At 38.2% G+C, this 24,770-nt stretch overlaps 1 protein-coding gene across 22 annotated transcripts in view; it reads left to right on the plus strand.

The window, feature by feature from the left end:
* Positions 1-24,770, plus strand: part of Ptk2 (protein tyrosine kinase 2) — a 333,580-nt gene that overhangs the window by 64,428 nt on the left and 244,382 nt on the right. For 2 of the 22 annotated variants that reach the window (XM_063230999.1, XM_063231000.1), the window contains exon 2: positions 5,229-5,283. The exons of the other annotated variants lie outside the window; for them this stretch is intronic. The gene's annotated coding sequence lies outside the window, so the exon portion shown is untranslated. The remainder of the gene's footprint in view (positions 1-5,228; positions 5,284-24,770) is intronic. 22 annotated transcript variants of the gene reach the window in all.

The following is a 24,770-nucleotide window of genomic DNA, read 5'->3' on the forward strand; positions in this document are numbered from 1 at the left end:
TTGAACTTGTGATCCTTGTACCTCAGCCTCCACGTTCTGAGTAGCTGGGATTACAGCCATGTGCCACAACACACAGCAATGCCTACATTTTGATGTGTAAGTTTCTCGAGTGGCTTTCTGAGATAGAGTGTAAGACTATGCTTGACTGACAACTGGATTGGTAATTTGGCCAGGTGTAGTATTCTGTATGACATTTATTCCTTCATAAATTTAAACTTTGTTTTCATGTTACATCTTTCTAATTCTAAGCTGATCTACTTCCTGATCTTTTCTGTGTAACTTCTCACCCATCTTTAGAAACTTGTAACTTGTTCAGGTATTTTGAAGTGTCATGATGATCTGCCTTGGAGTGGATCTGTTCATTTACTGTTCTCCTTATTCAGTGAGGCCTTCACTCTGCCAGCTTGTATTCTTTAATTCTTGGAAACATTTTTGGGATTATTTTGTGATGATTTTTTCTTTTTATATCCCTCCTTTCTTGGAAGTCTTATTATTTGATTATCCTCTCTTTAGATTCTCTGTTAACTTTGATACATTTTTATTTTCTGCTTTTCTCTCCTACCATTTTATTGTTTTACTTTAAGGGAGATGTCTTCATTTCAGAGAGATAGTTAGTTTTTTATTTTAGTAATCTGGTATTTTAATTTCCAAGAGTTGTTTTTTTTTAATATATATATTTTTTATTTTTAGATATGGTCTCACTAATGTCATGCAGGCTGGCCTGGAACTCATGATGATCCTCTTTGCCTCTAACAGTCAAATACTGGGATTACAGATATGTGCCACCAAGCCTGACTCAAGAATTCTCTTTTAAAGAACATCTTACATTTGTTTTACACTGTGATTTCCTTTTATTGATAGCTTGTGTACTTTGTGTTTTTTCTAAGTTGCCCTTCTTGTTCTTGTCTGTATTAACTATCTTTTGTGTTAAAGCATTTCTCACACATCTGGTGGTATTTTTCTGTGATGAACCCAAAATTTTTGGAAATTTTAAGCATGTGGTGTGTCCTCTTGACTTTGAGTTTTGCGTCAGGATATTCTGGAAGGGCCATTTGTTGGGGAATCCCATGTTGGAATCTTTAGACTTTTAGGCTGATCAGATTCTCCAAGAACATTCAGATAGGTCTGAATACCCTACTTCTGGGAGTCAGTATGTGGTAAGCAGGTAGGATAATTGGAGTGGTATTCAGTGACTAAATCCACCTCTGTTTGGTACACTTGGCTAGACTGTTCTCGGCTTTTTCCAGAAAATGGCCCTCCAGCTATTTGTCAGAGTAAGGGAGAGCCACTTACAGGTATGACCTTGAGGCTCTCATTGTATGTGGAGTACCTTTACTTCACTCTTCCTTGGGGCTCTACCCTATTCACCCTTTGTTCCATCTGCATTTAGTGCTCTTGGTTCTGAGACTCATGCATATCCTGCTGCAGGAATAGAATTGGTTCTGTGTTTTCTCAGCTGATCTATGGTCTGGCTGTCTACGCCTGCTGAGTCACTTACTGTATTTCTAATCTTCTGTTGTTTTTCTTCTGGATTTTTTTTTCTTACTTATTTTGGTTATTGTCTGTGTGAGAGATTTTCTCAGAAATTTTAGATATTTTTCCTCCTTTGTATTCTCCTAGACCTGTGTGTGGGTTAAAAATGATAAATACCTCTTTAATATAATTTTATTGGGAAGGAGTGAAATGGCTGTCTAAATTCTCATTGCCGTTTTACCCTGAATGTATTAGCTGACTTACTGGCAGATCAATTTATGCTTGTTGATGTTTTAATAGTTTTCAGTTGTTTCATGGTCTTTTATTCAAGTAGAATGCAGGCTTGAATACAGGGTATTGATAGTTTTTAAATTGTTCATTTAAGGTCTAGCAGTTTGTGTGGTTGATGGTATAATAGTTAACATAGTAGAACTTTGTAAAAGCTGGTGGTTACATATATGTACATCTTACCTCTTTCAGGTTCCTTGAGTACAATGGAAAGTAAAAAGAGACACTAGGAGGGTTTTTTTTTTTTTTTAATTGTCATTAGATTTTTTTTCCCATAAGTTATTGTTGCTTTTTGTGCTGTATCATTTTGCTATACTTGTGTCTTGAGTTTTCATTTTTTTCAGCTGTTTTAGACTGACATATAGTAGCAAGCAAAAGAGGGTTGATTTTGTAGGACAGATGATGAAAGAATTCTTTTTTTAAAAAAATCTATTTTATTCAAAGATAAAAAGAGAAAAAGAAGGAAAAAAAAACTACAACAAAATTTCAAAGCAAGTCATTCGGGGCAACAGTAGTACCTACATTGTGTATTGTCAGCCTCATATCATTCACCCAGAGCACAAGACATCTATATTCAGTTGTCTGAACAATACCAGCACAGATCTTTCTCTTCAGTGAACTCAGAAAAATCAGTTGTATAACTGTCTTAACTATATTTTTATATACATATACATAGATTTTTTTTCTTTCAGCTTGTTACACTAATGAAACAGTGTGATGTTTACACATTCATGTGTGTCTTAATTTATTTCACTTGTGAGTATGGTCTTTATGCCTCATTTTTCTGTATGTCAGATTCTGTTTTGTTAGCAGGAAAGTTGTCTGTCATGTTTATCTGTGAACATTTTTTAATGTCATTTGTGGTATCTCCTGCTTGTTCATTGGCTCTAATTAATCTTAAATTATTCTTCTTTGTCTCATCTAGCAGCTGCTGGATTGGTTTCTCATGGTCCCTTTGTAGTTTTGAGAAATGTTTCTTTTTCTGGTTGCCAACTGCAAGCCTGTCTTCAATATCTAAGATCCTGTCCTCATATTGGCCTAATCTACTTTGAATACTTTCAGTGGAGTTTTTATTCTCCATTTGTTTCCTATGCTGATCTTCTATAATTTTCTTAAGCTTGAATCTGCATTATGAATTCTGTTTCTTTGCTGTGCTGCTTACTGCTCTGCCATCTTCCCGGAAGTTGATGAAAGAATTCTCTCTCTGTCTTAGTCTCTCTATCTTTTTTTGTCTTTTTGAGACAGGGTCTCGCTATGCAGTTCAGGCTGGCCTTGGCCTCATTTTGTAGCTCAGACTGGTCTCGATTTTGCAAACAATTCATTGTCCTACCTAAACCTCCCAAGTGCTGGGATTACAGGAGTGTGCCACCATGCCTGCCTAAAAGACATCATGTAGGTGATCTTTTTAAAGAATTCTTGTTTAATGCTTCTCAGATACTTTGTTATTTTTCTATATGGGCAGACAGTATGCATTGATTAATAGCAATAACAATGCTTAGAATACTGGATATTTGAATACTTACTAATTGAATCCTTGCAATAACTTTATGAGTAAGGTTTAGTATTCTCTCCTATCTCAAATTTTGGATATGCCAAAATACATAGATTCACACTCAGTCTGGCTTCAGAGTTACTTTTTGTTCTCATGGGCTCTGAGTTCAGTCTTTGGTTTAGATGTTTATTTAAAATAGTTACTTTTACCTTTGGGGGATATTTTCCAAGACCACTAGTGGATGGGTATAGTACTAGATCACATATATACTGTTTTTATTTATGTATAAGTTTCAGTGATAGTTTTATTTATAAATTAAGGATGGTAGGCAACTAAACAGTAAGAATTAATAATGTAGAACAATTGTCCTGTACTATGATAAAGGTTATATGATTGTGGTTTTTCTTTCAAAATAGCTTATTGTCTTTTCAACTTTTCATTTAAAGGAAGCACTTTACAACTTTTCTTTGACATATTTTAACCTCTCAGCATCACTACTCTTTTTTTTTTTTTTTTGTCTTTTTCCTTTTTATCGGTACCGGGGATCAAACTCCCGACTGCCTGCTTGCAAGGCAGGCGCTTATGCCACTGAGCTAAATCCCCAGCCCCTAGCATCACTACTCTTGTACTTTGAAGTAAAATAAGAGTTCATTGAACACAAGCAGTGCAATATCTAGGTGATTAGTCTGATAACCAAGATAGCTACTAAGTGGCTAGATAGTATAGCAAGGATACACTGGGCAAATGATTGACTCATGTTCTGGGTTAGATGATGATCACAAAACTCAGAATTAGCATGCAATTTAAAGTGTGGGAATTACTAATTTCTGGAAATTTCCTTTTGGAGTTCAGTTGATTATGATATGATAACATATTTTTGGAGTTCAGTTGATTATGGGTAACTGAAACTGCAGAAAATGAAACGTTGGATGGAGGGGCTAGTGTACTGAAGCTTAATTTTAATTAAATTATTTAATCTACCTAAACCTAGTTTTCTCATCTGACTAAGGGGATTATTATAAAATCTTCCTTATAGGATTATTGTGCAGATGTTTATTGTTTAATGTTCTCAGCAGTCAGAATTAACAATTATTATTTGGTGACTTTTTCCCATTAAAATGAGTATAAAACCGATCTTTAAAAAGAATAACTGACTTATGGTTTTTAAATTTACATCTTTTGGAATTTAGCTTTGGTCCACAGATGGGAAATTATAGACCTAAGTGTGTATCCTGAGTTGTCTTTATGTCCAGAGCCTGGTCTTTCTACTACGTCTGGTGGTAAACTGAGAGTAGGTAGATACCCTGTGTGTGTGTGTGTGTGTGTGTGTGTGTGTGTGTGTGTGTGTGTGTATGTGTGTGTGTGTGTGTGTGTGTTAGGATCATACCTAGGGCCTTTTGCACTGAGCTGTATCTTCAGCACTTTTCTTTTCTTTTTGATTTTGAGTCAGATTTGTGCTATTCCCTGGGCTGTGCTTTAATTTTAGATCCTACTACATTGGTTTCCTATTGTCCTGGGATTACAGGCATGTGCCACCATGCTTGACTGTCAGTTAAGTTTATAGAATATTCATAAATCTCTGTTGGGGTTGGCATTGGTGAGTATTTTACCTTACCAATATGTTGCCACAGCAAATGCTTCATGAACTTGGATGTTAGGCAGTCAGAATTCACGATAATTTATAACTTGAATATGATTTTGGTAGATGTTTTCGAAGTAGGGGCTGAGAGTGTTCATGTCCATGTGAGGGTTGGTTCACTTTCCTCCTTTGTTCTTTTGCTCCCAAAATCTGCTTTTTGGGCCAGGGATTTAGCTCAATGGCATAAGCACTAGCCTGGCAAGCGCGAAGTTGTGAGTTCGATCCCCAGTTCCAAAACAAAACAAACAAAAAAACCCAAATCTACTTATTTTTAGGTATTAGGGAAGGAAAATTATATCATGCAGTTTTAATTTAGTTTCACTTTTGTTTTTCCAGTTCCCCTGCCCATTGTGTCTAGGGAGGAGCCTTCTCTGTGCCTGTGTTGCACCAGGTATGATTGCTGTGTGTTACACATAACTGTGTTGCAGGTCACAGTCTGTGTTCTATTCATATTTCTTGTTTACTTTCTCCTTCCATTCACATTATGCATTTCTTTCTGTAATAATGTATTCAACTTATTTAGGTGCAAGTCTGTTTCTGAGAACCCTTGAGGGCAAAGTTTTACTTTTCTGTTTAACTCACAATTTTCATTAAATGCTGAATGAAGAGTGTTTAATGTGTGTCACAAAATAAGTTTCTTAGTAGATCCAAGCAAGAGAAAGAATGTCAAATGAAAGTTTTTTGCAATATTGGCTGTAAAAATGCTTCTTCTTGGCATTGATATGGAATGGATGGTTTCATTGGAGATACTGTATAAAGTTTTTATTCTTGATGTAACGTGCAGTGGGATGAAACTCTTGGGAGATGAGATTGATAGGCAGCTCTAGATAATCCAGGGCTTTTTCACTGTTGGCTCATGGGAACTTTTTAGCACCAGAACAAAATCTTCTTATCTGGCATTTGAAAATACAAAGTCCCAGGAAAATAATCTCATTACCAGCTTTCCAGCTGTCTTCTTCCTTTACTCTTGTATTCTGGGCAGATGATCAGGTCATACAGGTAAATCTTACCTTTCCAGCCTGTGAGTTTCCTGAGGTTGCTTTAAGGCCCCTATTCCACCCTGTTATAAACCTCTTGGTCCACGGCAACCTCTGGAGGATGGCTCTGGTTCTGAAGCAGCTAGTCGTGGTTAAATATATGATTATTTATCTATAAGATTAAAGTTGGCTCTTGGTCCCAGCTTTGGTTTTAGGTGTTAGAGAGCAAAGTTATGATGGTTTGGGGGCAGGGAGCGCAATATTTTGGAATCTCTTTCTAGGAGAGGAAAGAAAAGTTTGGGTGAAATCAAGTTGCTGGAATATGTATGCAGGTTATTTTCAGGGCTAATGGATATAGAATGTGGTGCAGATGGGAAGACTGTTTTCTGCAGTCCCCATATTTATGAATATAGGCATCTTTTTTAGCACCAGGATCACTGAACACAACTGAAATAGATTGAACTATGTGGTTTGGAGATTTTATGGAAAACAATGTTTCTAAGTGTCTAGAATGTCAAGCACTGTACTAGACTGAGACTTCTCATGTGAACAGAACAGGCACAGGCCTTGTTCTTATGTCTTTCCTTTGGGAGCATGAGTAGTTTATGCAGACTAATGAATGTTGTGAGAAGAAAAGATTGAATTGGAAGTGTTCACTGGGTCTCTTATCAGAGTAGTCAGCAGAATTCCTAGGAGTATGTCCATGAAGAACCTTGAAGAAGAATAATAATATAGTAGCTGGTGTCAAGGCTCAGAGGCACGAAAGTTTGGTGTGTGAGACATTTGAATGTGTTTTATTGCAGTTAGAGGAGTTATAGGTGGGAAAGATGTTTAGCGTGAAAAGGGAGTATGAACAAGTGCTTAATTTTAAAGAGTTCCTAACTGAAGGAGTCAGTGTGGGGTCTTGATGAGGGCAGTGAGGAAGGACTACAGAGGCATTTTTAGTGTCTATATGATTAAAGATCAAGAGGGATGGAATAGATGAGATTAGGATGAAAAGCAGTTGTTTGTCCTTTTAAGCCCTATTCCAATCTGTAGTTGTACAGTCTCTCTGTAGACTTTTTTCAATTTAGGTTTCTGACATTAATCTCCAAAACATTGATTATATATGTAAACCTTGTTATTTGTGGCTTCTCAACTTTAAGGGACATTTTATTTACTGATACTGTTCCCACATCTTTCTAAATCTATTCTTGATGTGTAATACTGTTTTCAAATTATTTTACTGTAATTTTAATACTTTTTTTTTTTTTGGTTTGTGTAGTGATATATGTAAGAATGTAGACCTTTGCAAGATAAAGATGGTATTGCCCTAAAAACTCACTGATGCTTCCCTCCCATTCCAGCATATTTTTCTATCCTTTATCACGGTTATTTTATTTTATTTTTTTACTACTTTCATATCTCAGACATTTTTCACACTTGTATCTTAACTGAAACCTCATCCAGGTGATCTGAGAGCTGTTCATGAGATGAACTGTAGCTTATGGTTTTTAATTTTAGGAATCATTTTGTTATTCTGAGTCTCTTTTTCTTGAGAACCTGTTCTTTCTTTATGGATTCACATATTTCTCCAGGTATGCTTAGAGTTTATTTGTCTGTTTTAACTTTCCTTCAGCTTTCCCACCTTAGCTCTTCTAAGGTCAGTATTTCTTTGTTTGGCATTTATTAATCTTTCCTGAAGGTTTATTTCTCATGTGTCTGACTACCCGTGGTTCTCAGTAAGTTGTAACAAGCAATACATGATACTCACTTGCATTAGATCTGTGCCCTAATGGAAATTCAGATCAGAAGTAGCTTGCTTCAGCATATTCCTTTGCTGTGGATCCCCAGATATTTAGGTGAGGGGTGACTTACTCCAAGAATGTCAGCACCCATGCCAGAAATCTTTGCTTTTTTTTCTAGAAAAATATCCTTTCAGATTTTTGTCTGAAGGAAAATACTATATCATCCTGGGCTAGTTTCACCCTTAACTCATGCCAGACCTCTAATATTTCATAGCCAGAAGTGCAGTCATTCTTAAAGACTTAGTTGTTTGTCTTAGTTAGACATTTCTGTGTCCAGCACAGATACTTGCTAGAGTCTCATCTTCTGGTAGCTCTTTCCTTTCTTATTTTTATTATCATAGATATATCAGGGTTTGGCTTCCATACTTTTGTTTCATTGAAGAGTTCAAAATAATAGAACTGATTAACTTACCATATTGAACCTGAAACTACTGAGGGTTTTAAGAGGTGGGATATGTTATGATATATTGATTTTTCATGTGGAAATTTAAAGATGTAGGGGTATTTTGGTTTGTTGCATAAGGATTTTAGGAAGTGGGCAAATGGTAGTTTGTCATGTAAGGATTTTAGAAAGTGGGAGAAGAAAGTTGGTTTGTCATGTAAAGATTTTAGGTGGTGGAGGTCGTTCGTCTTGTGTTTTAGGAGAAAATGTCACAGTTTTAGAATCATTGAGGCCTGAGAGCAAACCTTGGCACTTCCATTGTTAGCGATGGGACTTTGAGCCAAAGCATGTTGCTCCTTTCTGTCAGTTTCTCATTTTTCACAGATACTCATTGAGTTCCTGCTATACTTACGGCAAGAAAATGTAGGCTATTCCATAAAATTCTTACATAATGACTTTGGTGTTTGTCTGAAGCATAACTTAAGGCCATCAGCCAGGGTTACACTGAGAAGGCATCACTGGGTGTTGAGGCATGATGAGGGGGTTTGGAAAGGCAAGAAAGAGAATAATTGAGGTAATGACATTTTTGTGCATTGCTAGCCCTCAGCAGCTCAGGTGTAGTCTGGAAGTAGTCCTAGGATTTATACTGAACCCATTTGGATGGGTTCTTTCCAGGCTGGCTTAGTTGGAAGGACAAGGGAAGCTGGTGATACTGGTAAGTGATTGGTTTAAACTATGAACTTTACAGTTCAACTCAGGAAGTATTTGTTGAGCTTCTTTTTACTATCAGCCATGATTCTAGTTGCTTAAGTAGATGGGTGAATAAACAAAAGAGAAAGTTCTGCATAGAGTGGGAAAACAGATAATAAACAGTAAGCATAGTAAGTACATTATGTCATTATTAGAAAGTGGGAAGTGCAGGGTGGAAAAATAATATTGTAGCATAGAGTGAGATTGAGCCTCATCATGAAGTAGCTCTGAGCCAAATGCGATGGAGATAAGTGTATGAGCCAAGCAGATACCTGGAAGAAAAAGCCTTGTAGGTCAGTGAAGAGCAGTACAAAGGGAACAGAAGGTGTCTAGTGTGAGTGTCTGGAGAAGCTGGGTTGTTACTATGGAATGACTATCACTCAGACTTTGTAGCTGAGGAATAGACGTGAGGAGAGAACCTAATAGGCTAAGGAGGGCCACAGATGTGCAGCAGAGGCCAGTGTGGGTTAGGAGGAGGAGTAGTAGACAGTAAAAAATAGGTGAACCCTGGATGTATTTTGAAGGTGTAACCAATATTGCTGACAGATATGATGTGGGGCATGAGAAAAGAAGGAGAGTGGTAGAGTTGACTGTGAGAGGCATGTGGTCTAGGCAACAAGTAGGAAATTGCAGAGCTGTAACTGGATCATGGTGTACAGCAATGGATGAAGAGTTCACTTTCAGGTATTTTTAAATTTGGCATGTCTCTTAGACATGTCTTAGACATGTCTCTTAGTAGAGATGTAATGCAGATGTCTGAACCTTGGAAGGGAAGAAATATAAATAAACGTATGTTAAGGATTACTAGTAATCATAAATAATCATTGAAGGAGTGAGAATGACCAAAGATGGAGCCATGGATCACTCTTACCATTTAGTGATCACAGGAGGAAAGTTAGCAGCACAGAGCAGGTATGAAGAAAACCAGGAGTGTAGACTGTCATGGAAAGAAAGGATGGACAAGCTTCAAGATGGAAGGTGCAGGCAACTCTGAAGTGCAGCAGAAAGATAAAGGTGAAGGTTGAAGTTTGACCTTTGGGTTTAGCAAGTGGGAGGTCATATTGATGGTGTTTAGAATAGTTTTAGGAAAGTGTTGAGAAGTCTGATTGAAGTATGGTTAGATGTGATTGGTTCTTAGTCTGAAATGGGAAGACAGAAGTGAAATGATTGTATTTGGGTTGAGAAGTAAAAACCAATTATACTTATGCAGTCTTGTACTCTTACCCATTCTAAGGGCTAGCATTAGACAAGTATGCACTCAGTGCTGTACAGTCAGGTGTAGTGTGTCACATAAATGGCATTATCACCATTTTGTAGGGGAGAAAACTTATGGTTTAGAGAAACCACTTTCTGAAGAGTAGCTGGATTATGTTGGAGCTAGGAAGCAAGGTATTTACATCCTAGCTCTTTTTGACCTTACAATCTATCCCGAATAGTATACTGTGCCACCTTGGGTGGGAAGAACATGAACTCTCCATATGCTTTATTTCATACAGAGTTGAAAATAGAGAAGAGATGTGTTTCGTATATTGATTCATAAAAAAATCCTATATAATGTCTACCACAGAAATGTGATAATTTTGCACATGACTGTGCAGGCTGCTTCATGAGTGCAGAAGTTAGTGTTGTGGCACCACTTCAGTTTTTTGGTAAGAGCAAAATGAATAACAGGAAATTTAGGAAGTTGCTCTATGTTTAGCCCAGTTGGGGAGAAGACAAGCAGGGAAGTTGGAAAAATGTCATTGAGACTTGCAAAATGCAGCTGTGATCTACATGGCTTCACGACAGTACCTTAGAGGAAAATAAGCTCTCAATAAAAACCAAGAACGAATGGATTGATTTCTTTTGAAAAGAAGTGTCACAACATTTGAATTATGGAGACAGTATATAAGACCTGTAAATGGACTTTACAATTGCAAACTCCAGGTCTCTTTCATGTGGATGCATGGGACCTCTCATGGGGTCAGGGTCCTGCATTCAGTTCAATGGGTCTGCTGTGTACACATGGTACATCCTGTCTGAAGCTTACCTACATTTGTGAAAAGCACATTTTTTGGTCTTGCTAACATTTGTGATTCAGGGATTAGAGGTGAAGAATTATAGTCATAAACATAATAGCTTTATGTGTGAACTCAGTTCTTTAGAGTAACTCAGTGAATTAGTGATTTCTCTTTCCATTTTGAGATGAGAAACTGGACTTGGAGAAGTTAAGAAATTTGTTCACTATTCCATGTGAAGTTGTCAGGATTCCATGTGATGCTATCAGGCTAATTTCGTACAATGGTGCTGGGTCTTCCTGCTTAGCCACAGCATAAGTGAAGAAGGCATGTACTTGACAGAATAGTGTAGTGCCTCTTAACAGCCGCGGGTGGGGCCACTCTCCCACCTAATTTGCATTCTTTTAAATATATCCAGTTGTTAAAATACATTTTAATTATTTCTGTAAACAGTGCAAGCAATCATTTACTTGTGTTCTTGGCTTATCCCAAGGGAAGAATGTGGTTTCATCAAAGACTTGTAGAAAATAGGGAAACTTTTGGTTTCCTGACTAGAAGAAATATAGGCAGGCAACTTTTCTTAGAATTTTTACTTTCAGAGTAAGACAAAGAGAGCTGAGTGGTTTTTTCCTTCTACTTGTCTTTGCATGTCATAATTGGGATGGAGTATGGTAAACAGGATGTTGTGAGTTGGGGTGGCAAGGAGGGATTTTAGGGTTTTGTTGAAGTTTAATGATTTCTAAGTGGCTTAACAAAACGTTTTTCAGTGTTTCTTCTTTAATAAACTTCTGAAAAGCGTAGGTGTCTTGATAAAATAAATTTAAAAGGGACAAAAATTTAATATATATTTTATTCATTTCACAGAAATTGACAGTGTGTATACAAAAAGATTACCATCATCAGTAGTCATTAGGAAATGCAAATGCCCATCATAAGAGATACCATTGCAACCTTGTTAGATTAACAGTAGAACCAAACAGACAGTGACAGTGACAAGTGAGAAGGATGTGAAACAACTTGAATGCCCATGCTTTGCTGCTGTGACCACTTTGGAAATTGTTTTGGCAGTTTCTTAAGTTGAACATATACTTACTGTATATGTACAGTAAGTACATCCTGTACTTACCGTACAACCCAGAAACCCTACTTCTAGGTATTTATCCAAGAGAAAAATGTAAGTGCGCACAAAGACCTCTGTGTGAATGTATGTAGCAACTTTATTCTTGATCACTGAAACCAACTCACCTTATAAATTCATAAACAGATTTTGGCATATTTGTATGGTGGGATCCTATTCAGCAATAAAAAGAAATTAATTGCTGATGCCAGCAACAAAATGGTTGAATCTCTAAATAATTTCGACATGTCTGTGTTTCACATAACATGTCTTACGTTTCTGTAACATTTGATACATGCAAATCTAAGGACAGGAATCAGGTTACCTAGGGCACAGGGCAGGGGACTTGGTGTAAAAGGGCAGGAGGGTACTTCTTGAGATGCAGAGGGAGTTTGTCTTTAGTGTGGTTGCAGCTTGTTATGGATTAAGAACTGATGAACAACTTAACGCCAGCTGGATTACATCAGCATGGCATTGAGCAAAGATGCTCCACCTGAAGAAAATTGCCAGGATAAAGAGGTGGAAAAGGAGAAGGGAGGTGTTGAGGCGTTAATGTGTTAATGTGTTATTGCATTGTGTTGAGGTATTATGGGTTCTCCTATGAGTTGCTGTTTGAGCTGTTAGGTTCTCTTGGAGAAGCTTTGGTCCTTACATCGAGCACTGTTTCCTGGCTTGATGGACAGGAAGATGTGTGCTGCTTGGTCTCCAGGATGGACTCGTCATGCTGGCTTCCCTACAGTGGTACCAACTGTGCTTGTCGGAGGAGGAGCTCGGGGCCTCCGTGTTGCTGAGAATGGCTATGGTGCCTTTCAGGACAGCCCCGGTCTTTGTTGTGAGTGTGACTTCTCGGCTCCAGCATAGAACCCTTATGCCACCAGCACAGCTCCTTCATCCTTCTGGCATAGACTTTTTGGCTTCCACTGCTGACCTTTGGGCCTTCTCAGCACGGATCCATAAAAGAGACTGGTGTGAGTCCTTCTTGTGGGCTCTGGACCTCCAGTTGAACTCTTGGGAGGCATTGTCATGAGCTCTGGGTTTTTATCTGGACTCATGTTGGACATTGCTGTGGGATTTCGGCTCTTGACTAAATAATCTATGTCTTTGGTGTTGCAGATAGATTTCCTGCATTTTCTTGTGTTAACTCCCGGTGATCATTACAAAAATAATATTGTAAACTCCATGTCCTGATCCTAATTGTTCTAACTACAACACAGCTCTTGAGATGACTAACTCTATCAGGACTCATAGAACTGATTGCTCCTCAAGAAGCAAAACTTAATCAGGTGTGGTAGCACACACCTGTAATCCCAGCATTTGAGAGACTGAGGTAGGAGGGTCATTGCAAGTTTGAGACCAACCTGGGCTATAAAGTCAGCTAGCGCAAAACCAGCCTGAACTGCATAGGGACAGATGAGTGCACAGATTACAATTTAAGCCTGATTTTTCTTTCCAGTTAAAGTACTGTGGAATTTACATAGATTTCAGTGTAGACAGATTCTGAAGATACATAATCTTGAAGCTTTGGCTCACTTGTATAATTGATTTGTGCCCTAAACACATTTCTCATTGTGTAATGAAATTATGTATTGTAGATGTATAGGTAGCCCAAATAAAAGATGATTTAGAAGTTAAATTATTTAAGAATTCTTTTAAGCTCTTGTTGGTTCAAGCTCTTGTTGCTCTGGGGTTTAACTAGCTTTGTAAGTTAAAAATGTTATACTGCTGAGACAAACTTAATTATGCAGTCTTTAGCTCTTTTAGTCATCTATAAATTATATAGTATAATTATATTTTAAATTATTAGAAATAAGAATGTGTACAGTAAATAATAAAAGTTTGTTTCACTGAATTTAAGGCTTTGTTACAATTTTAAATTGAGTTTCTAAGAAGTATTCAAGAAAGTTTCTTTTTACTACTTGTAGTCAGAGATTGCAAGGAAAACAATTATATACATACAGTACATATAATTTATAGTATTATTTTATAATAATCACTAAAGAGTCAAATACAAAAGAAAGAGTACAGGAAATCTGTCCACACATTAAGACCCAAAGAATCAGCTGAGGGCCTTGGATCCCTTGTCAGTGTCCTTTACTACTCCAACTGAAGACTTAGAGCCTATGACAGTGCCCTTGATGAGTCCATCAGAGGCCTAGGGCATATGACAGTATCTCATGCAAGTCTGTTCTTGGACCTGCATTGGGAAGGCCCAAAGGTCAGCAGTGAAGCTATAAAGTCTGTGCCAGTGGGATGAAGGATCTTTGCCAGTAAGTTGAGAGTTCTGCCACTGGAGCCAGGAAGCAATTGTCAGTGTATGGACCAGGGCTCCCCTGCAAAGTCCCATGGCTATTCTTAGCAACAGCAAGGTCCCAAGCTCCTCTGACAAAGAGAACAGCTGAGTGTGCGTGTTAGGAAGCCAGGGTGACAAGCGTCTCCAGGAGATTGAACAGCTCACAATCTTCTCTTCTGGAGCCAGGAAGCAATAAAGTAAGGAACAAAGCTCCCCCAAAGTGAACAACAGCCATTCTGAGCAACAGTAAAATCCTGAACTCCTCTGACAATGAGAACAGCCAAGTTTATGTCAGGAAAGAAACTCTATGAGCTCCTCTAAGAGGACCAGTGGAAATAGGAGAAACAACAATATCACAGAGAACCAATACTGCCAAACTCTTCCTCGTCAGTTCTTTTTATCTTGGCAACATTCTTCAGGTGGCCCATCCACGTTCAGCAACCATGCTGATTCAGTTTAGCTGGTATGACAGGTTGACCAGTAGTTGTCAGTCCACCACAATCCACCCCTGGTCAACTTGATAAGCCTACAGATTTCTTTAAAACGTAGTCTTAGTGGCAGATTTGTGAAAAGTTAACATGTTTTGGTCTATTCAGATTTACATTAATACAACAATTACATATATACAATTCTTATGTTGCACTGAAAATAAAATATTCAAAGGGTGACCAAACCTCAAGGTTAAAACCACAATACTTTGACTAATGATCCTGATTACAAACATATATCTAAAAATAACAACATTAAAATCCTATTAAAAGAGCTGTTATAATCACAGTCCTTACTTCCCATTTATTTTTAACAGGGCATGGCAAGACTAAATATGGGAATCTCCTGCAATTCGAATAACACTCTTCAGTTGAAAGAGTTTAGTTCATTTTTGCATTGTCCTATTTCTTCTCAACAACCACATTCTCCTCTATTTTATCTTTGCAACCTATATGCTTAAAATCACTGCACTAACTCTTTGCTTTTAATTTCCAAGGTCTGGCCAAAATCTCAACAAAGACTTCTCTGAAGTTTTTCTGCCACCCAGGTAATAAACACAAGCAAAATGCACACAATCTTTCTGCCAGAGCACAGTATACTACCTGGGATCCAGCAGCCATTGCTATGTCTCTCCGAAGTAGCCTAAGCTTCATCTTAACTGGCAGCATTTCCATCCGTACTATGATTTTCCAGGGTCTGACCAGAGTAAAGCATACAAGGGCTGTCTTTCTGACAAGTCTCTCAAAAACTTTGGAAATTAATTACCAAAGACACTTAAGCCATGTGGCCAGGCAGCATCACAGCAATGATCCCACTTTTCCTGGTGCCAATTTTATGTTGGTTACTTTTTTCTCTTTGCTGAGACAAAATACCTGACAGCTGAAGTTCAAGAAGGAAAGTTTTATTTAGTTCGCAGTTTGTGGAGATTTCAGTCTATAATCTGCTGGGTCCAAGGCAGGGTGTCTAATGGCAGAGAGCAACAGTCATGGCAACAGAAAACACCAAAAGCAGCAAGAGCAAAAAGGGAAGACGCCTTCTGTCCCTAATTTGTATGTAGGCCTCAACACTGGGGTGTACTCAATCCATAATTCCAGCACTGGATCACAAATCAGTCACAAACTCTAGAAGCCTGCTCTCATGACTGCATGAGGTTTGAGGGGGGACATCCAGACACAAACCATAACACTATTTTATGGTATTTTTTGATGTCTCATGCTATTGTGTGTGATAATAGTAAGAATTACTGATGAAATGAGGTACACTAAGATAAGACTTCCCAAGCTAGTTTTGTCTCCTTAAAGCATATGCTCTTATTCAGCCCTGTGTGGTGTCACATGCCTATGACCCCAGCACTCGGAGGGGAGGCTGAGGCAGGAAGATCCTTGCAAGTTTGAGACCAGCCTGGGCTACAAAGTGAGCTCAAGGCCAGGCTGAACTGCATAGTGTGACCCTGTTTCCAGAAAAAAGAAGCAAAGTGTATGCTCTTCAGTGTTGGAGGCCTTTCCTAGCTGTCTCCAGTAGATTGCACAATCCTTTTACCCTGACCTACTGACTGTAACCTTTGCATGGTATGCTTATGTGGTGAGCACACAGTTAATATCTGCTGATAATGTCCTAGACAGTTAGTATTTGGAAACAGATGAGAGATTTTGGGTTGATCTGTTTTTAACTTTTTCTTCTTTTTTGTGCACTTGGAATTGAATCCAGCCAGGGTTTTGTGCTTCAAAGGCAATTGGTTTACTACAGAGCTAAATCTCTATCCCTAGTTGGTTGTCTGGTAAATTATTTTTTTACTTCATTTATATTTTGAGGCAGGATCTCGCTGAGTTATCCAGGCTGGCCTTAAACTTGAAGTTTCATTCTGTCTCCATTTTTCTCTTAGAAATCTCACCGTTAGCCTTTGAAGGGTTAACAGTGCTGAAGTGTTTCTTGCAATTGATGGTATTTCCAGTTGATTCTGCCAGGTGGCAGTCATAGTGCAGTTGTCTTTGCTTGCTTTTCCATCAAATTTCTTCATTCTATGTGAATTATCTCCATTGTGCTACATATGTTAAGTTTGTCATTTAAAATGTCTTCTAAAAGTTTACACTGTGACCTGTTACACTGGAAAGTTAGCTTTTAGGTGTAGCACAAAAATAGTCAAAACACAAATCTAAAAAATTTCATCATACTTACTTTTCTGGGTTTTTTTTTTTTTTTTTGTACTGGGGACTAAACTCGCGATCTAGCACTTGCCAGGCAGGCACTTAAGCCCTTGAGCTAAACCCCCAGCCCCGCTTTCCTGTATTTTTAAAAAACATGATTTAAAAAGCCTCAAATGATATAAAAAGTTACTCTATTTTTTTCCTGAAGGCTCAGGATTCTTAATAATATACTATGCAGCTTATTCATCAGCTTCCTTGTTCTGTCAAAATTCCTGACATCTGCAACTTTACACATTCCTGCTGGCTCGAGCCACTAGTGGTGGTACATGCATGACTGGTACATGCATTAGGCAGCTTTTACCAGTCGTTGTACAAATGGATCTCATCATTTTAATTGATCTTTTCACTAATAAAATTAATAAAAACTGCCCAGTGGGACAGTTATGCATGTACCATCATGGCTCAAACCTTCTAGAAGCAAAACATAAAAATTATAGCCTCATGGTGAATGTTCTAAAGGAAAAGTTTAATTTGGCTCACTCAAGAGATTTTAATCCTTGGTCAACTAGCTCCAGTATAGAAACATTGCATAAGGGCTTGGGGGAGCAAAATTGCTCCGTTTATGATGGCTGGGGAAGCCAAGCACAGGGGAAGTACATCAGAGAGGAAGGGCCAGTGATCAGATCTTGTCCCCAAGTCATGGCTCCGTGATCCACCCAGACACACCTGTATGTGTACTTCATTAATCTCCTAGACCTCTCTTAATTGGAGCCAAGTCAGCTGTCAAAATCAACTGTCACAGAGCAACATAAACCTTTGCCTTTTCCTCGTTATCAAGCCTCAAATTGGTACATGGATTTAGTACTGCGTTACTTCTCCAGTCCTTTTATTATTTATCTGTCTGTCCCTGATTCAACCTTGGACCTCCCAACCTCATCCCCAACCACCTTTGCGGTACTGGATTTATAACCCAAGTGCTTTGCACTGAGCTACATCCTCAGATCTTTGCTTTATTTTTAAAATTTTTATCTTGAGACAGGATCTCCCTAAGGTGCCCATGCTGGCCTCTAATCTGTGACTCTCCTGCTTTAACGGTAGCTGGGATTACAGGCATGTGCTGTCGTGCCTGGCCAGATCAATCCTCCCTCCCTGTCTTCCCTCTCTCCCAGGAGTTTAGGCTGACCTTTGAACTCATGTTGTCCCTGCCTCAGCTCTCCTTCCTGCCAGAATTATAGGTGTGTGGCCTCTTTCCAGCCTTCAGATGCTTTCTCTAAGAGCCCTTCTGGCATTCTTTCCAGTTTGCTGTGTACTTGACCCCCTACCTCACTTTTAAAATTTTTATTTTGGAAACCCTTTTTCATTTGTGGAAAAGATGCAAAAATGGGTCTAGACCCCTACCCCCTCAAAATCAAATAACAGCAAAACTGCAGAGATTTACACTTAACATCCATAGAGCCATCCTCTAGATTCTACTTATATTTCACTATTCTTAACACGTGTATGTCCATTTTATTCTGCTTCAATTTATGCAGTAATCTATCTTTTCTTTAGTGGTGCATTTCAAGGTAACTGGTTCACTTCACCCTAAGTTCTTTGGTATACATATTATTAGCAGAGTACACTCCTGTATTGTTTTTCTTCTTAATATAGAGTTGATAGTGCTAGATACACAAAGTCTGTCGCCCTCTCCCTCTCTCCTCCTCTCCCTCTCCCTCTCTCCCTCTCTCCCCCTCTCCCTCTCTCTCTCTCCCTCTCTCTCTCCTCTCTTTCTTCTCTCTCCTTTCTCTCTCCTCTCCTCCCCTCCCCTCCCCTCTCTCTCTCCGCTCTCCCCTCCCTCCCCTCCCCTCTCCGCTCTCTCCTCCCTCCCCTCTCCTCCCTCCCCTCTCCTCCCTCCCCTCCCCTCTCCTCCCTCCCCTCCCCTCTCTCCTCCCTCCCCTCCCCCCCTCCCCTCTCTCTCCCCTCCCCTCTCCCCTCTCCCCTCTACCCTCTCCCCTCTCCCCTCTCTGCAGTTCAGGCTGGGCTTGAGCTCATTTTGTAGCCCAGGCTAGTCTCAAACTATCAACAATCTTCCTACATTAGCTTCCCAAGTGTTGGAATTACAGATGTGTACCACCACACCTGACTGTTAGGGCTATTTTTTTCTACCTCAGGCCAGTTTTACTGTTGTAGCATTTCATGTCAGTATGACTGAGACAATTAACAGTGTTATCTGTACTATTTTGTATATATGTAACTTGTTATCTTTTATTGCTGTGTAATATTTGGTTGAGTTCATCACATCTTGTCTGGTCTTAACCTTCATAAACTTTGCTTTTGAAAGAAATTTTTCTTGGTTATAAGCTCTAGATTACTTTTATGTCTGAGCACACTAAAAACATTTAGTTGTCTTCTGGCTCCTGCAGATTTCTGAAACTTAATTTTCTGTGTAACTTTTTAAAATCTCAGGTACTGTGTCATACAGAGTTCAGCTTCCTTAAGATTCTAAAATTTCAGAAATTTCATTTGTTCTCCTAAGGAGACTCTTGTGCTCAAATTACTAACAATCAGGCAGTTGAGACCTGACAGAACTCCTCTGGTTGTTTGTTTCTGTAGGACATCACATTTCTGCATGTCTTGTTGTCACAAGATCTAGAAAAAGAATTGTATATTTTGTTCATTGATCTAGTTGTTTATTGTGGGAGGGAGTTTCTTGTACCCTCACTTATGACTGAAGTGGATATCCTTAGATCAGTTTGCTTTTTAAAGGCAAACTATGGTATTTCTGAACTTTCTGGAAAATACTGTGGTATAATTGCTTATATTAATGTTAGCTATGAGACTTGGTCTGTAGCTGAAGTACAGATAAAACAATCTTATTGTGTAATTCATAAATAAGTAGCAGTGTTACATTTGGAAAATATTACTGTCAGTTTTATTGTTGAAAGTTTATGCAACATTTCTTGAAGAATTTTAGTGAGAATGTAAATGATTTAAAAAGAAATAAAAATTGTGGTTCTTTTGAGTCTAGCTTTACATTTTTACCAAAAAAGTTAGGGTGTACTTTTTATTAAGCAATTAAGATACTTTTTTATGAAAAGGGTATGCATCTGAAAGATTGTTAAAAATGTATCCTTCCTGTTGGTCATCAGTTCATCCCTTTCTCTGCTGTATTTTTATTCTAGAAAGATGTAGAAGGGGAGAAAGCAGTGTTTGGCTTTTTAGGTAGAAACAGTACTCTGGAGGTGAAAATGAAATCAGTTCCTAATTTTCTGTTGAGAAGGAGAATAAAAAAGCATGTCAGATGTTTTCATGAGATTCACACAGTAATCATGATGACTATTTTTGAGGGCATATAGCTGCTGCCACGCATTTACTTAAATGGCAGGGTAGAGATATTTCCTCAACTGGAACTATGGGTTTGTTAACCTGCATTGTGTTTGCCATGTCTCACTGCATGGGGGTGGGGAGGAGGAAGTTTACTTGGATTTACTTTAGATTGTAGCTTATAGCCTTCCTACAATTGATTCTTAGTTTAAAAAAATTTTTTTTTTGAATCTAGCGTGGTAGGAGGACATACTAAAATTTTTTTAAAAAGAAAAACCTTTCAGTTTTTGGCTTTAAATATTGGAGTCTCAGGTTTAAGACTTTGGAAGCCAGGTTGGAACTGGTTTTCAGCTTTGAGCCCCTCCTAGTAGTCATCCTGTCTCCAGTAAAGAGTGATCCCCTGTCTGCAAGGTGAGGTAGATTGCTTGTGCTTCTACCTGTGTGCACAGATGAGGTAGAGACTTGTCTGTAGTAGACAGTTCCAGAGAGCTAAGGATGTATCTTAACCTAAGTATTTGGTCCTCTTTAAGAACCCATCAGGATATGGTATAATGTGGCATGCATACTTCATGCACCTCTGCCTTTGGTGAAATGTTATCCCAATTCTTGATTTTTTTAATGTTAATGTGAAACATATACCTCAAAGCAGCCTTCCAGGATATTTTCTGAATGGGAAGCTGTTTTTTTGTTTGTTTGTTTGTTTTTCCTTCCTATTTTGGTTTTGTTGTTTTAAAACAAATATTAAGCAAACATTTGTGTTTACTTAAAAACTTTTTCTATCTGTCTCTTTATTTATTGGTCTCACAATTCTGGTTGGCTATATATACTTATTAACAGTTGTGCCAAAAAAAAAAAAATTAACTAGACATGTGCCACCATCATAATCGCAGCACTCAAGAGACTAAGGCAGGAGGATTGCCATGAATTTGAGACCAGCGTGGGCTACATAGTGAGTTCAAGGCCAGCTTGACTTAGAGAGGGAGACCCAAACAACAACAATAATTGTTATTGTATTTCTTTAATTTACGATTTATGAGTGTTATTTTTTTTTTACCCTGTAATTGTAATGATTCTTCTTTACACTAGAAAAATGAATTTGAGAAGGATGTGGTTGTATGTGCTATTAGTCCTGTTGTGGGCTCTGACTGGGGATCCCCGAGGCTGAAAAAGTATGCAGGTTCACTGACTTCGTTACAGAAAAAGAATTTTCTGGATTTGTCAATGGAAAGAGATATGAGAAAGATTTATTCGAGGAAGATGTAAGACCCAGGCTGGCCTTGTAGTGATCCTCTTGCCTCAACCTCCTGAGTGTTGGGATTACAGGTTTATAGGTGTGGCCTGGAAGAACTTGTGTTGTGCAGCTGCAGGTTTTCTTTAAATATTCTATTTTAGTTCCAGCTATTTGGGAGGATCACATGAGCCCAGGAGTTTGAGGCCACCCTGGATAACATGGTCCACTTATGTATTTGATATTTTTGCTCTTAGGAAAAGAAAATTCCTTGTATGTAAGATAAGCCCTTTCTACAGATAGTACTTAAGTAGATGAGGCCAGTTTGTTGAAGGTCACAGTAGAAGCTGAGAAATTGCATTTGAATAAAATTTTCTTAACTTTAGGTTACAAAAGTGTTCAGTATTACAAGTAATTTATTTTAAATGTTGGACATATTAAACACTATGTCAGTTCCCCTGCCCTTCACAGTGCTGGGAATTGAACCCAATGCCTGGGGCTGCTGGGCAAGTTCTGTACCACTGAGCCCTAACTGCAGTCTAGCTATGACTTTGGAAGTATAAGGAATGGCAGGGACCAACTGAGACCACCAGGCTTGTGTAAAGGCAACATGGCATGGAATTTATTGTGCATGGGGGGAGACAGGCCGCGCAAAGGCCATCTATAGGGAGCAGAAAAAATGGACTTTTTAAAAATAGGGCTTGAAAGAAGGTGAGAAGTAGTCTTCTGAATGTTTCATTTTTTTAGTGGACAAAGCCCTTGGGTTGTCAGTTGTCTGTCTGCTGTGTTTATGTGCTTATGTGCTTAGATATCCAGATGTTTGCAAGATTTTGTGTTCCATTTTGTCTCTTGAAGACATTCTGTGTTTGCTGAGAGCACTGGTGCTGAGCTAAGAACAATGCCTTTGCTGGCAGACAGGTTGGGTATTGGACAGTCATACTGGCATTGAGCCTTACAGGAAAGAGTAATTACTACTGATGAGATTTTTTTTCCCCAAGGATAACCTTACTATCTTTCAGTATTTGACTGAAGGTGGCAATACAACTAATTATCAAAAACCGCCAGAAGAGGAAACATGTTGCTGGAGATAGAGTTGTTTTTAGAAGTGAACTTTACATGCAGAAAACACAAGTCTATAACAGATGGTTAGAAAATTTCACCAGTATTGTAGCCGACTTTGCAACATCAAATAAATGCTGTGTTTAAAACTCGGAGCCTATGTAGCGGGAAATTGGAGACTTTTCTTTCCTATGTTCCCGAGTTCTTAGGGGACTTGGGGATATTATAAGATTTTGGGCCATTGTTCTGAGATGGGAGCCATCAGAAGATGTGCAGAGGAATGCTTCAGTTGTCTAAGGCTTGTCCTTGTGATCGAGTTCTGAAAGGGCAGAGGTATGGTATGGTAAAGTAGAAGAGAAAGTTAGGCAGCTGTCCTTGCTGTTCAGGAAGGGAAATAGTGAGATATTCCACTAGAGTGGTGGTAATGCACTTGAGAACATGCGTAGATTCCAGATGTGTTGGGTGCGGGACTAACATGATTGTTTATAAAGTGGATATAGAGGTCTAAAAGAAAGGAATCAAAGAAAATGCCAGGGGGTTTTCAGTAGTAACTAAAAGCGTGCCATTGCTATTTACTGATTTGGGAAAACCTGCCTGAGGATTAGGTTTTAGGCTTCCTTTTCGGCTTCTTAAACTTTTGTTTGTTTTTTGAGCCAGGGTTTTGCTATGCAGTTCAGGGTGACCTTGAACTCACTCTGTAGTCCAAACTGGCCTTAAATTTCCAGTGATCTTGTCTCCAGTGCTGGGATTACAGTCAGTGCTGAGATTATAGTTGTATACCACCACACCTGCCAAGCTTCTTATAATTTCAAGTAAGATTGGAGCAAAAAATTTAGGTTTGTAATTTATCTTCAGTAGTATTTACAGTTCCTTCAAGAATTTTCTTTTTCTTGGTTTCTTCCGTTTAAGACTTTGCTAGTGTGTATTTTTCCTTTAGCTCTAATTTATTTTATATTTATTACCTTTAATTCCTTTTGTCTGGAACTTTAATCTTTGTAAGATTGTTGAAAATCTCTACTAATTGTATTTTAGAGGTTTTGCTTTTAGAGTTTTGAATTTTATTCTAGGCCAGATTTAAGGTGTTTTTAAATCGGGATATAATTCATATATCATATAATTCATTTTCTTCAAATACACAGCAACATCAATTTTGGAACCTTTCTGTCACTGTGAAAAGCAACTATATCCACCAGCAGTCACTCTCCATTACTCAAAGCCTGAGCTCAGAGAAACTACTGATCTACTCTCTGTGTTACTATGGATTACCTGTTTCGAACCATTTAATTGGAACTTTCCTATCTGGCTTCTTCACACTTACATAAGTTTTAAAGCTGTTTCTACTTCCTTTTTGTTGCTGAGTAATATTTGGTAATAAATATTGTACATTCATTTTTGGAATTTAGTTTGTCAAAATCTTTACTGATTTTTCTGTCCTTTGGCAGCATTTTTTTATAAATATGGAGCCCAGATTCTCAGCTTCCTCCTTGTTCCTAGAATTAGCAAATAAAATATCACAGATAAAAGTCGCTGCAAAAAATAAAAGATTAAGATCTTCTGACGTTTTAGCACCTCCTGTTTTCACTGTCTTAGCAATGTTTTGCTGTCTTATAGGAGATGACTTTTGTGTTTTATTCATTTTTCTAATTTTTGTGAGGAAATACTGTTCTGTTTGCTGTTCCACCTGTCTTAGATAGCTCAAGTATTTTTCATTACAATTACTAGCAATGAATTCTTGATTAAAAAGGAATGGGGGTGTGGAGGAAAGAGGACTCCTAAAAAGTGAGCCATTTACTAATCCTCTGTTGTCATTTATTTGTTGGATCCTGATGAGGTTTAGTGTGGCTGTTAGAGTTGAGTCTTTGCTGCTATTATTATTTGGGATCTTTGGACAAGATACAAAAGAATAAATATACAATTCTCTTGTGGCATAGGAAATGCAAATATATATAATTAAGCACTGATTGTGCAAGTGAATTTGTGAGTTTAGACATGAATTTATAGTTCATTGGTCTACTGTTGAAAATGCACTGTAATTGTTTCAATTAAAGTAGGTAAGATTTGGACACTTTAGTTACTGAAGTGTTCTGATCCTTGAAAAAATAAATGTTAAATATCTTTATTGTTCTAGAATGGAACTTTTAAATTGAGTGATTGTATTTAACTTGCTTGAGACAGAAATGTCTCTCATTTCTCAATATCCCTGCGTGTGGGGAGTCATGGGTTTGGGAATGGGGCTAGTGAGAAGAGTATAATGTTGAAATAGATGTCTCTGGACTGGACTGGGACTACCGTGAAGCATTTGTCTTGTGCACAAAATCTGAGACATCACCAAAAATCTCAGTAATAAAGAGATAA

The sequence above is a fragment of the Cavia porcellus genome, unplaced genomic scaffold (genome assembly GCF_034190915.1).
Source record: "Cavia porcellus strain 051 isolate PalLab524CR breed Dunkin Hartley unplaced genomic scaffold, mCavPor4.1 scaffold_19, whole genome shotgun sequence".
Taxonomy (NCBI): Eukaryota; Metazoa; Chordata; class Mammalia; order Rodentia; family Caviidae; genus Cavia; species Cavia porcellus.